The sequence below is a fragment of the Melozone crissalis genome, unplaced genomic scaffold (assembly GCF_028551555.1).
Source record: "Melozone crissalis strain CALT ecotype California unplaced genomic scaffold, PUWL_Pcris_2 ptg000056l_1, whole genome shotgun sequence".
NCBI lineage: Eukaryota > Metazoa > Chordata > Aves > Passeriformes > Passerellidae > Melozone > Melozone crissalis.
The window spans coordinates 7,027,933-7,040,058 of record NW_026535834.1 but is presented as its reverse complement, the minus strand read 5'-3'; positions in this window follow the sequence as shown (position 1 = coordinate 7,040,058).

The window sequence follows — 12,126 nt, the reverse complement described above, 5'->3', positions numbered from 1 at the left end:
AAACTTTTCCTTCTTCCCTCCCTTCTCTGTATTACGATTTTTCTTTTTTTGCATGAGCACAGAAAACAAAAGAAATAAAACAACCTGACAACTTCATGCGTTGTCTTGTGACTACAAAAAAAAAAAGCAAAAAAAAAAAAAAAGCCTGTGAAGTATCACTGCTATGTTTTAGTCTAATGCTACTTCTATCTTTTATCCTTTTTAATTAGAAGGCAAATTCTCAGACCGCCAGGCCTAATCCCTACACAGTGGAACAAAGCCCAGCAAAGTCTTTGAACACTGCCCAGCCAGGCAGCACAAACCCTAGTAACTGTTGGCAGTAGGGCTGGGACTCTGACCCTCATCTTAGCCATTCTCTTCCAGCCCCTGATGCTCCCTGCCCTTCGAAACCTTGTCTGTTGTTCTTCTGTTTGGACTGAAAAGACAAAAGGGGAAACAATGTGGGAAACCTAGAGGATTGGCTAGGTGGGATGCGGGGGAGCTGGTGACGGATAGGAGAAAGTAAATGGAGTTTCACGGGAATGGACACAGTGGGGAGAATTGGATCACCAGATTATGTCTTTAGGTTCAAGAAATTTCTTCATCCCTCACTAAATCTTTTCATGGACAATGCCACTTTTAAACAATTGTTGCATTTCCAATTACTACAGGAGTGTTCAAACAAATGGCAAAACCCTTAATGAAAAGTTTGCTCATATTTTAAACTTTGGAGATCAAAATCCATAAAACAAATAGCTTTTACATGAGTTTCGCTCAGACTCTTGTGTCTCCAAATTATTTACACTTGTGATATTTCCAGTTGAGAGCATAATTTGTGCCTAGTCAAGCAAAACACACAAATACATATAGATACATGAATTTCCAGAGCTAGCGGGAGCACCGCAGAATAAACATTTTGTCTGAGATAGGCTCATGTCAAGCAAGCCAATATTAAAAAGCTCTGCCTGCTTTCTATTATTTTGGCTAACTGCAAATCATTAAGAGAGAAAACAACAGATGTGGCTACGAGCACTCAAATATCTTCCAAACTGTGACTGTGCACGTCGACATAAAAGCCTGAGTTACTGTGGTGTACAGGGATGCTGCGAGCAGCAATGGGATTATTTTGATATATGGGGATCATATGGACCTACCATACCTAGGGAAGGAGTGGAAAAATAAAAAATGGACACCAAAAAAACAGACAAAACAAAACCAAAAAAAACCCTGCAAATAAAACCAAAAAACAACAACAAAAAATCCCTAAAAAACCCAAAAAAAGCACAAGCCCCCTGAAACGTGGTGCTTCCGATAATTTTGCTTTCCCGTTAAAAATTTGAGGCAGAGATTGGCATTCCTCCAGCTGATGTAAAATGGGAGATATCTCTCTAATTTACTCCATGGAGAATCTGACATTTTTTTCCCCCAATTTTTTTTTTTTTGGGCAGGGGGGAAGAATTTTGGAGTAGCAGTTACAAAGGACAGTTTCTGATTTTGGAGAGCCTAAGTCTTTTTAGGGAAAAGGGGCATAAGCTCCTCAGATATTTAGGCACTTTTAAAGACATTTACCCTAAATCCTTACACTCATAGGCACTCACTTTTGAAGGCTAAAGCGGCGGTGTGTTTTTAAAGCAATTTAGTTAAACCAGTGCAAAACTCTTTGTGGACATCATAAATCAATTTAAACCTGGCTTATACCGATTTAGCTTAGTTTAGCTACTAAGTGTCTTAAGCTAAATTGATAAGCCATTTTTAAACCCATTTAAGAATGTCTACACAGGGCTTTGTGCCAGTGAACTTAAATCAATTGAAAACCAATTTTAGCTGGTGCCATTTTGAGTGTGGACAAGATTAGGCATCTTTGAATGGGAATGTGTGCAGATCCCATGTTTTCCTTATAACACCTCTGATTCCCAGCACACGGGGCTGGGGCCGTGAGTGGCGCGACCAATTTTGTGCTGTGACTCTTGTGTGTGGGTTTTGGCCAGGCTGAAATGGTGGCATTGATCTGCTGGGTGGCCACAATTAAAGGTTTTGGCTTTCTGCTGGGCAAAATGCTCATTGCAGCCTTTCCCTCAATGGGTTTGGCTCTATTGGAGGATGCAGAGGGGTCAGTGCTGTGCTGTAAGGCCACACCAAGGGTCTCCTGACAGGGTTTGCTGCTTGCCTGGGCTCTGGGGTGCTCCCCATGGGCAGAATTGCCTGCGCAAGGGGTTTGGTGGGCAGGCAGGAGCAGGTATTTCCTTTGGAGGGGTAAAAGTGAGGATTTTGCCTCACAAAGGCCACCCTGGTGCGGAGGATCAAGAGTAGAAGATCCCCCTGTGTACAGGTCAGCTCAGATACAGAAAGAAGAGGATGCTGGGGTCAGCTTGGCCTGGCTGCTGCAGGTCTCTGGTTTGAAGTATTCAAAATGAGGAGAAGAAGGATTTTTTTCTGTTCTCCTGTGAGCAGAACTGCCTGGGGATGCTTTCCCTAAGATGGTACCAAAACCCCCCTGATGTGGAACACAAGAGCTGTCTTAGAATCACAGGAGCTGGGTCACAGAATCACAGAAACACAGAATCACAGAATCACAGAATGGTCTGGGTTGGAAGGGACATTAAACCATCCAGTTCCAACCCCCTGCCATGGGCAGGGACACTTTCCACCATCTCAGGGTGCTCCAAGCCCTGTCCAACCTGGCCTTGGGCACTTCCAGGGATCCAGGGGCAGCCACGCCTTCTCTGGGCACCATTCAGGAAGAAATGAACCCAGATTTTAAGCTGGTGTGTAAGCTGAAGTGCAGTGCCACGACTCAAATTTGAGCTTGCCCCTAAATACCTCCCCGAGCTGAATCCAGCTGGACTTCTAGTCTTAAAAATGAGCACTGTGTGCTCAGACAGGGAGGTGTCAATGAAAAACAGAGTTGTTGTCAGCCATGCGCCTGAAGCCCGCTGGTTCAGCTATTCTGGGGGTGGAAATTCAGTAGAACTGAGGATGGTGAGGGTGAGGTGGATTTGGGCAGGGTGGCTGTGGCCAGGAGGATGTTGAGTGAGAGGTTGTGCAGTGTGAGAAGCCGTGCCCATCCCGTACATCTCTGACTCCATTTTGCTTTCAGGTGATAAAAAAGGATTTTTAAATCAAACCCAACCAAAGGCTGGGGTGGTTTTGTGCCTGTCACCAAATAGATTTTTTTTTAATTTTTTTTTTAATATTTCTAATGAACCAACCAATTTAAGAAAAAATCCTGCAAATTCTGACCAAATTCCAACCAGATTTAAACTCATGAAAAGAATTACTGCTTGTCCTACACTGGCCTGTTTTGTTCACTGCAGGTGGTGCTTTGGTGTCGTAAACAGGGTCTGTCACGTTGTCATCATGTGTTCAGTTTCTGTCTAGGTGTAAACAAGCTGCTTGCCCAAGTGAAGGTGAATAAAGACATTTCCAGTGTCTTTCATTAAAAAAAAAAAAAATCCTACGTGACGGATAAAATTGATGTGATATCCTACAATGTTTAACTTTTTTATCTTTCTATCAGAGGCAATTATATTCCTTCTCTCCTCTTAGCCTCGGCATGACACCGCGGCTGTGCCACTGTCTGTGCACACACGGTGGAGAGGAGCTGCAAGTCTCCCTTGTAATCTAACCACACACAAATTTCCAAGTGTTTTTCCATGCCATTAATCTTAATATTGAGAGCCCTAATCTGTTTATAGCGCACAATACACGCTACCCCCTGATAAAAATCTTTTATACATGTCTGGGCAAACAGCATGAATAAATAATGGCCAATTTCCATACTGCCAAGCGAAAAGCTACTGTAAATTTATTTTTTTTTTTTATTTCCAGCCTCGCTGCATCCCTCGTTGGGTGGAGTCTCCTCGCCCCGGAGTGAAAGGGATCAAAGATAACATTCTTCTCTGTCTGGGTGTACTTTGTGGACCTGCCTCCCAACCAAGGGATGAAAGGAACTTGCTAAACTGTTGCCATTTTGCAACATCTGCTATAATTCCCCTAAATCCAGATTTGTCTGACACAGAGAGCTCCTGTTCTTACATCATTGCCATGTGACAGTATAACACCAGTCACATCAAGCTTGAGGATTCCAGCTCCGGGCGATGATAATATGAAGAAAACCTTTTTTGCCTAGGGCAAAACACTTGTAGCAAAGTATTATTCATCTGGCCAATTTAAATCTTCTCTCAAAAAGGTACCCAGAAACATATGCAGCGTGCCTTTGTAAAAGGCTTGAGCTGCTCATAGGCAAATGACCTGAACCAAGAGTACAAAACCCAATGTCCTAATTAATTACTGCTAAGCAGCTCTGATACACAGAAAAGAAATGCTGGTACTAATCCTTAACCCCGTCCTACATTCTTAAAATAGCCAAAATATTGCTGACAGCTAGGAAAACAAAATTGCCTCTGATTTAAAGGTTTGGGACCCCTGGCTTAAAAAGAAGATCAGAATAAAATATTTGAAAAGAGTGACTTTGGACAAGTCCTGCTGCAGCACACAGCCTGGCTCTGCGGTGGTGTGGTCCCCTGTTTTGGGATGGAAACAGTGCCAGGAAAGCAAAGCCCAGCTTAAGCCTCTGGGTCTGTCTCCCGCCTTTGCTCTGCCCTGTGAGGTTCAGCTCCACAAGGTTGTGTTGTTTCTCTCATGAGCACACTTTGTCTGAACCCCATCCTCAACTTCTAATGGGGAAAAATAACATTAAAGTAAATAAAAACTATGCTATTAGCACCCCACTTGCTGAAGCAGACCCTTGGAGCACTTTCTGGGACTTAATCCTTCAGTTTGAAGGCAATGATGTTGAAAACGAGATTCAGCGCTCACAGCCACGTTTTCTTACCAGGTTTTTTGGGAATCACAGCTTGCTCCAGCAATGGGAAAATCCACATTTTGGTAGATTTGTAATTACGTATGAGCTGTTCTGTGTTGGGCAGAAAAGAGGACTTCTTCTGGCATGGGGGACAGGCAGGAAGGAATCCATTTTAGGAAAGGAACAGAACATTTTCTGAAGGGATGTTGGCACCCAGGGGTGGAAGCCCACGAATAAAGGCTGCACCTTCCATAGCATCAAAATATAAATTTCTCATGAAAAGAAAGGAAAATCTCTTTCTTAGCTGCACCCTCACTCCCTGTATGTCTAATCCTGCAAACCAGGCTGTGATCCCATGGGTCACATGCGAAGGGACTTGGTTACTGCACATGAATCACCTGGCAAACAGGAGTTGGGCTCTGAATTTTTTCTCTGACAGCCAGGCCAGGCCAAGAGACTCCAGTGGATTTACTGCCAGGGGAGAAGCCCAAGACATTTGCACAGGAGTGTTTTCCTCCTGCCCATCCCTCTCCTTGCAGGCTGTGGCTGTCCCAAAAGCCCTGGCTGAAGCTCCATGTTGTCAATAAGGTGTTGTCAGCAGGGCTTTGTCACTTTGCTATTATGAACTCAATGTCTGAGTGGCGTCCTCAGCTTGGTGATGACATTGAGTGGGTAAATGCTCATCCAGGGACCTGCAGCAGCTCCACTCTGGGGGTAATTCCCTGCCTGGTTTGGTTTTTCATGCCATGCACAGCACTCACTTCTGTTTCTGTGGGTGCATTTTAGACGCAAGTGCCTGTGGAGGCTCTGGAAAAGAGAATGTTCCAGGGAGACTTCAGAGCCCTTTCCAGTGCCTAAAGGGGCTCCAAGAGAGCCAGAGAGGCACTTTGGATGAGGCAAAGGACTGACAGGACATGGGAGAATGGCTTTAACTGCAGGACAGGGTTAGGTGGGATATTGAGAAGGAATCCTTTCCTGTGAGGGTGCTGAGGCCCTGGAAATATTGCCCAGAGAAGCTGTGGCTGCTCCAGCCTTGGAAGTGTGCAAGGCCAGGTTGGACAGGGCCTGGAGGCACCTGGGGTAGTGTAAGGTGTCCCTGCCATGGCAGGGGGATTGGAAAAAGATGATCTCAAATCTCCCTTCCAACTCAAACCATTTTGGGATTCTGTGAAACCTTTTCACACAGGCATTAAACACACACCTGGCTTTGATAACCTGGGTGTGTAGGACTGACAGGGCTCTGCAGACACCCTCCCATGGCTCTGCAGGACTTGCAGCATCCCTGTCCTGCAGGACTGGCTCAGACTGGAGCCTGCATTCAGCAGCTCATTAAAGAGGATATTTTTATTTTCAGAGTGGCTGCATATCAAGGAAATTATCAAGGCAAGTGCTTGTTTCTATAACCTGGATAATTGCATAACATCAGGATTTCTCTGCTCGTTATTAGTCTGATTTTAAAATTATTTCCAAGAAAATAAAAGTGGTGTCTGCAACCGTGCTCATTTCCTAGACAAACATTCTTGTTAAATCCACATCCCCCATTTTAACTTGTCTTTTCTTTTTTTTTCTTTTCTTTAAGCACTCTTGCGATCTTCCTAAATTTGGCTGTGCCACCATTTCATTTTGCTAATACCCCTTGAAACTGTTAACACTTTTTCCTGAATACTTTCCTAGTGGATACGAAGCAAAAAGGAAGAAAGGCTACTGTCAAATTGATTAAGTGAAAGCTCATTAGAGAAAGTAACAAGAGGTAAAATCTGCATATGCATTGCAGAAATGTGTCTGATCTTGCTAAGTTGTGAAAAGACAAAATAAGCTCAAACCTCCTTGTGCTGTAAGTAGTTGTGGGGAGATGGGGGCTGGGGATGGGAAGGGCTCCCAAATGTGTGTTGCATTAAGGATTCCTCCTTAGAAAGAGGCTGTGGGGCAGCCCCTGCTAACACCACTTCACTGAAGGGTTTGCCAGTGTCTTAACGACCAGCCCTGATTTACAGGGGGCTGTGCCACAAAAATTCTCAATTCCTCGAGCCCTGACAAACAAGACCCCAACACAAAACCCCTGAACAGCAAATCCAGCAAAACCGCTTGAAGGGTGGTTCCTTAAAAATAAAACACAATATAAAGTCAGCAGTAATTACCGTGTGTGTTCTCAGAGCTCAAAATCACCTTTCTATGTCTTTTTTTTTTTTTCTCCAAGTGTAGTTAGGTATTTTTTTTTTGCTTGAAATAGGGAAGATCTCCCTTTAGTTCAAACAAGATGACCGGTTGCATTATGGATGTCTGAAAATGAGCCCTATCAGCTCATCCTGGAGGGACAGGCATGAGTTGGACACATCCTCTGCTGGGAGTCTCTTGGATGGGGTCCAAGTTTGTGAGTGCGTTTCTGGGTGTTTCATCCTGGTTGTTCATCACATCCACTCTGGGGCCAGGATCTGCAGGGTCTGCAGATGAATTCCATCTTTCCCCCATGGTTTGTCCCCCCATAACCAGGGATGTCTGGTTGCCCACAGGGATGCTTCACTCCAGTGCCTCATTTTGGGGCATCTTTCTCAGTTTAGCTGAGCACTGTGTGATGGCTGCAGATTAAATTGACCTTGATTTCTGAAAATATAGATCAAAATTCTAATGTGATTTTAAATATGGCCTGCACACGTTTTACAGGCTTTTATGTGAGAGGAGGAAGGGGCCAGCACCTAACCCCTGCTGGCTGTAGTAAATGCTTTACTCAAACCTTAAATAACTTTTCTCTTACACAATCTTGAAGACTTCTTTTCTTCTACCTTAAAAAAAAAAAATACATATATATGCCAATTAAAAGAGGCCAAAGAAGAGGAATACCAAAGTACCAAGTCAAAGTAATGTGATAACTTTGAACTTAATCCATAAAAGACAGATATTTTACGGTTCAGGCTAAAACTCAAGGCTGACATCTAACCTGACACAAATATGCTCTTGCATGTGAGAGCCCTTGTTAAAAAAAAAATAAAAATATGCTGGGAATCTGCAGGCATAAGCCTGACAGTGCTAATTTAAATAGGAAAATGTGTCTGTTTGGGAGGTAGACCACACATCTGAAAGTTATGAAAGCAAACGCCAATAATAACCATCTAAGGCAGAGCACGTTCCTTGGAATGTGGAAATTACTGTATTACAACAAAGCTGTTGTTTCCACCAGGGTGTTTTGTAGCCTGGCTCATAATATTATGTATTTTGGTAGATCCTGGTAATTACAAATTTAAGTCTTAAATCCTCAGCTTTTCTTTATGTTCTCAAAGTACCCCTATAGATATCCTCACTCCAAGCTTAAATCAGACCCAAAATACAAGGTGAAATGGGGCTGGTTGAATTCCTGCACTTTATAATGATATTTATTAAGCCATTTTTGAAGGGAAATGTTGAGCCGAGCATTGTATTTAAATCCAACAGTACTCCAAAGCGCTCTGGAATTGTTTAATTAAAACCAAGGTGCACATTAATAAGAAAGGATATCATTTTGTCATTTATATATAATTTCTTGATTTTGTTAGGGGAATAAAAAATGAAGAAATCCCCCCAAAATATAAAGAGAAGGAAGGACCAGTAAGCCTGATAATAGCCCTCCATGGAGAAGAAATAAGTATACAACAGAAGAAAAGCACAGTGAGGAACATAATGTTAGTAAAACACTCTTAATGCTACACAAGCTGTAGAAAATGCTACTTTGCATTTGGGCTGCAGCATCGTTAACTGTGGGCAATTGAGTAAAGAGTGCACCTTTTAAACTAATTCCTTGTGCTGGAGACACAGCCACATCCAGGAGCCTACCTCATTAATATGCTATAGTGGTCAAATAGGAGATTAATAACAAAGTCACCTGCTAAACCTACAAGGAACCTGTTGATTAACAATAAGCTCCAAAAATAAGATACCAGTCTGCAAAGCAAAATCGAGTCCAAGGGCAACAAGTGCTTCTGTAATTTATTCCTTCTTTACACAAGGGCATAAAGCTCCCTTTATAACCGTGTTTTCAAGGCCCTGCTGTGAGCTGTAGGTGTGAGCTTTTCAGCTGATTTATTAATTTTAGTTTCAATCAAAGTGTCACCTGCAGACACAAAAATGTCGGCCTCACCACAGAAAATACAGGGGAAAAAAAAAGAGGGGGGGAAGGAAACATAGAGGAGAGAAAGAGAAAGACCAAAGGTTTTATTGTGAGAAACTCTGCCAGCAATTTTTAAATTTTTTTTTCTCTCTTTTGGTCACGTGAACACGGAATGGCCTATTCTCCACGTAGCCCAAATAATTCCCAGCCACATAATTAAAAAAAAAAAAAATTCCAAAATTAAACATTTTTGTCATACTTGGAAAGTCAGCCTCAGACCCGGGCAATGGCGCTAACCCGGCGGCTGCCAAAACAATCAGCCCCTGTTGTCAGTAGGGGGACATTCTCCCCAACCAACCGCCTGAACAACAAGTCCACTGAGCAAAATGTGCAAAAAATTCTCAATTAGTTGTCTTTATTTAGTGAACACTATGGGGTCCTCAACGGCGCTATAGAATTATGGCAGGAAAGCTGAGCTCTTCAGTGGCTTATTAGCATTCCCCGAGGGTTGGAGTGCTGCTGGTGGCAGACTGGTGCCTCCAGGAGCTGGTGGTGGGACCCCGGCAGTCCTTGGGTTTTGTCCTTTTGTCCTTCCCAGCCAGCAGGAAGTACAGCCCCATGTCCAGGGTATTCTGGGATATCTTCATCTCATTCACCGCCCGCGCCTTTGTCAGTGGCCATGAGCATCCTCCTAGCCTGGGAAGCAAAACCTCTGGGTTTGCCACTGAAAAAAGTGACCAACCCACGTGCAGAAAGTGGCTTTGCTCCCTCCTCCCTCCTCTCCCCACCAGCAGCTTTCCCAAATGAACATCCCCCATCAATGGGCCAGGGCCAAAGGAGCTGAATGTTATGGCGCAGTCCTCTTAAATTACCTCAGATGTTATCGACACCCCGCTTCCACCGTGGAGAAAAAGGGGTAAATGGAAGCAGCTCCTTGTCCAATTCTTATCTTAATTTAAATGTAAAGTGAATGTCTTTTTTTTCCTTTTTTTTTTCCTTTTTTTTTTTTTTAATAAAAGAAATGGGAAGCAAAAAAAAAAAAGTTGAGTAGCAAGTGCTAGAAATGTCTTTTCTGAGAAAGAGGGTATTTGCTGCTTTAGGGAAAACACTATCATTGACTAAATTAACAAGTTGTCTTATCAACTGCCATAAGCCTTGAAGTCTAATTAATTTAGTACTGATCAATAGCCTTGAATGAAGCATTGATTTCTGCAGCTTTCCAGGGCTGCAGCAGAAACACATTCCCTGCTCCTTGCACGCTCCTCTCATAGGCACCAAGCACCTGTGACAGTAACATTTGTGTTCCTTCTTCAACGTCCAGCAAGCATTTTATGAATTAATTTCCATGAGAGATTCCAAAAAATACTTTAAAGAAAGAAAGTGGCAGAACACGGGGGTTCTGGGAAATCTCTCTTCTTGGAGTTATATTTTGCTATAAGAATCTCTACCTGAGAGGAAAAGGATTCTATCAGGAAATGGCGGAAAGCTTAGCAGAACTTAGAAGTATCCATGGGGTTTTCCTCATTGATGTCCACCAAAGTGTTGACTTCCTGGACATATAAATAGGTTGAGCTGGAGATCTGCTCTGTTTTCAAGGTAGAGACCTCTGAATAGAGCATTAAAAATGTTACAGAATCAACGAATCAACCCTCCACAGTCATTAGAAAAAGAACAAAATCACTAAACACCAACAGATGGACTTTAATGAAATTATGAAATGAATTATGAATAATGAAATTAATGAATAATGAAATTAATGAAATTAATGTTGCTCAGCGGATGTGGGAATATTCGAGCTGACATCCAGAGACGTGCCATGGGAGCCCGTGGAAAACACTTCCATGGGGGCAGGGAAGATGTGGAGGACAGTGGCTTGGATTTCTTGGGAGGGACAAGGAGGCACCAAAGGAGTTCATGGTGCTGGTGAAAAGGCTCTCAAGAGCCCCAAAGTGCTGCTGTGCCCACGCTGTGACAGGATTGCAAGCCCAGGGCTCGAGCCTGGCAGGTGCAGGAGGCACCATCAGCTGTGGCTCCTTTGTGCCATCCTTGCCCCGGGTGGATGTGGGCTGCTCTTCCCCAGGGACAGGGGCTCATTATTTGTGTCTGCAAGCCTGGGGGAGAGTTTCCCATCTGGCAGGATGGGGTTAAATTCTGCCCTGGGCTACGGCCTGGCATCACCCGCTGTGGATGATGCTCTGCCCTCTGCCTTCAGCACCAGAGCCAGAGCACGGGGCTTCCTTGCTTTGTCAGAATCACTCATGGCCAAATCCATCTGGGTAAAATGAAGGAAGAAGACGAATTGGGAAGGCAGGAAGCATTTTGGCAGCACCAGCAGCTCTGCTGGGATGTAACGGTGGTGGGAGTCAGGCCCTAAATGCTTACAAATTAGCTTAAATTCCAAACCTGTGCTAGCAGGAGTCAAGCATTGTGACAGGTCTCCTCCAAAGCCTTCACTTCTACCACCCTGCCTGGTTGAGGCACATAATTCATTTTATTTCTTTACTCCACATGTTCTCCTAGGGAAAAAACCATGCAAACCTGAATCCTGTGGAAAAAAAAAAACAAAACAAAAGGAGAAAAAAAAAGAAATGACAATAGTAAAAATTCGACACCACAGGAGAATTACATTTAACCTTTACAAAATTTGGCCCTTTTAACTCCAGGCTAAAAAAAGAAACCAGAAAGCCCCACCACAAAAGTCCCTCTCCTAGTCTGTTTGGGGGCCTCCATGAGTTTCCATAGCACTTTACAAAAGATCTTTATTGAAGAAAAGATTGGACAAACTTTCCTTATATGTGTGGCCCTAGTCATTAATTGCCCCTGTCTTCTTTACCAAGGCCTTATTCCTATGTAAATACCCTTGCATAATGTTACAGGCTATTGTCAGGCCAGCGCCAGTCAGTCGCCACTTATATGCATTTTTATTTCAATCCGCTGCGCCGCAGAATGAAAAGATGTCTGGACTTAAGCTGTTTACCAACTGGGCCAAAGCTGCAGTGTGGAAGAACTGAAGAAAGCACCAGGCAACTGCAGGAACAGGCTTGGACAATGCAAGCAGCCATTTTCAGTTGAGTTATTAACCTACCCTGAAACTCTTCTAATCTACGCCTTTTTTAAAGAACAAATGTACTGAACCAAACATGAATGAGCCAGGACTATTAAGAGAGAAATCCTCTAAAGGACTATTGAGTGCAACATAGGTTTGTAATCATTTTGTCTCAGTTGCCTGCTACCAACATTATCAATGATGAAAATGCTTGCTCAG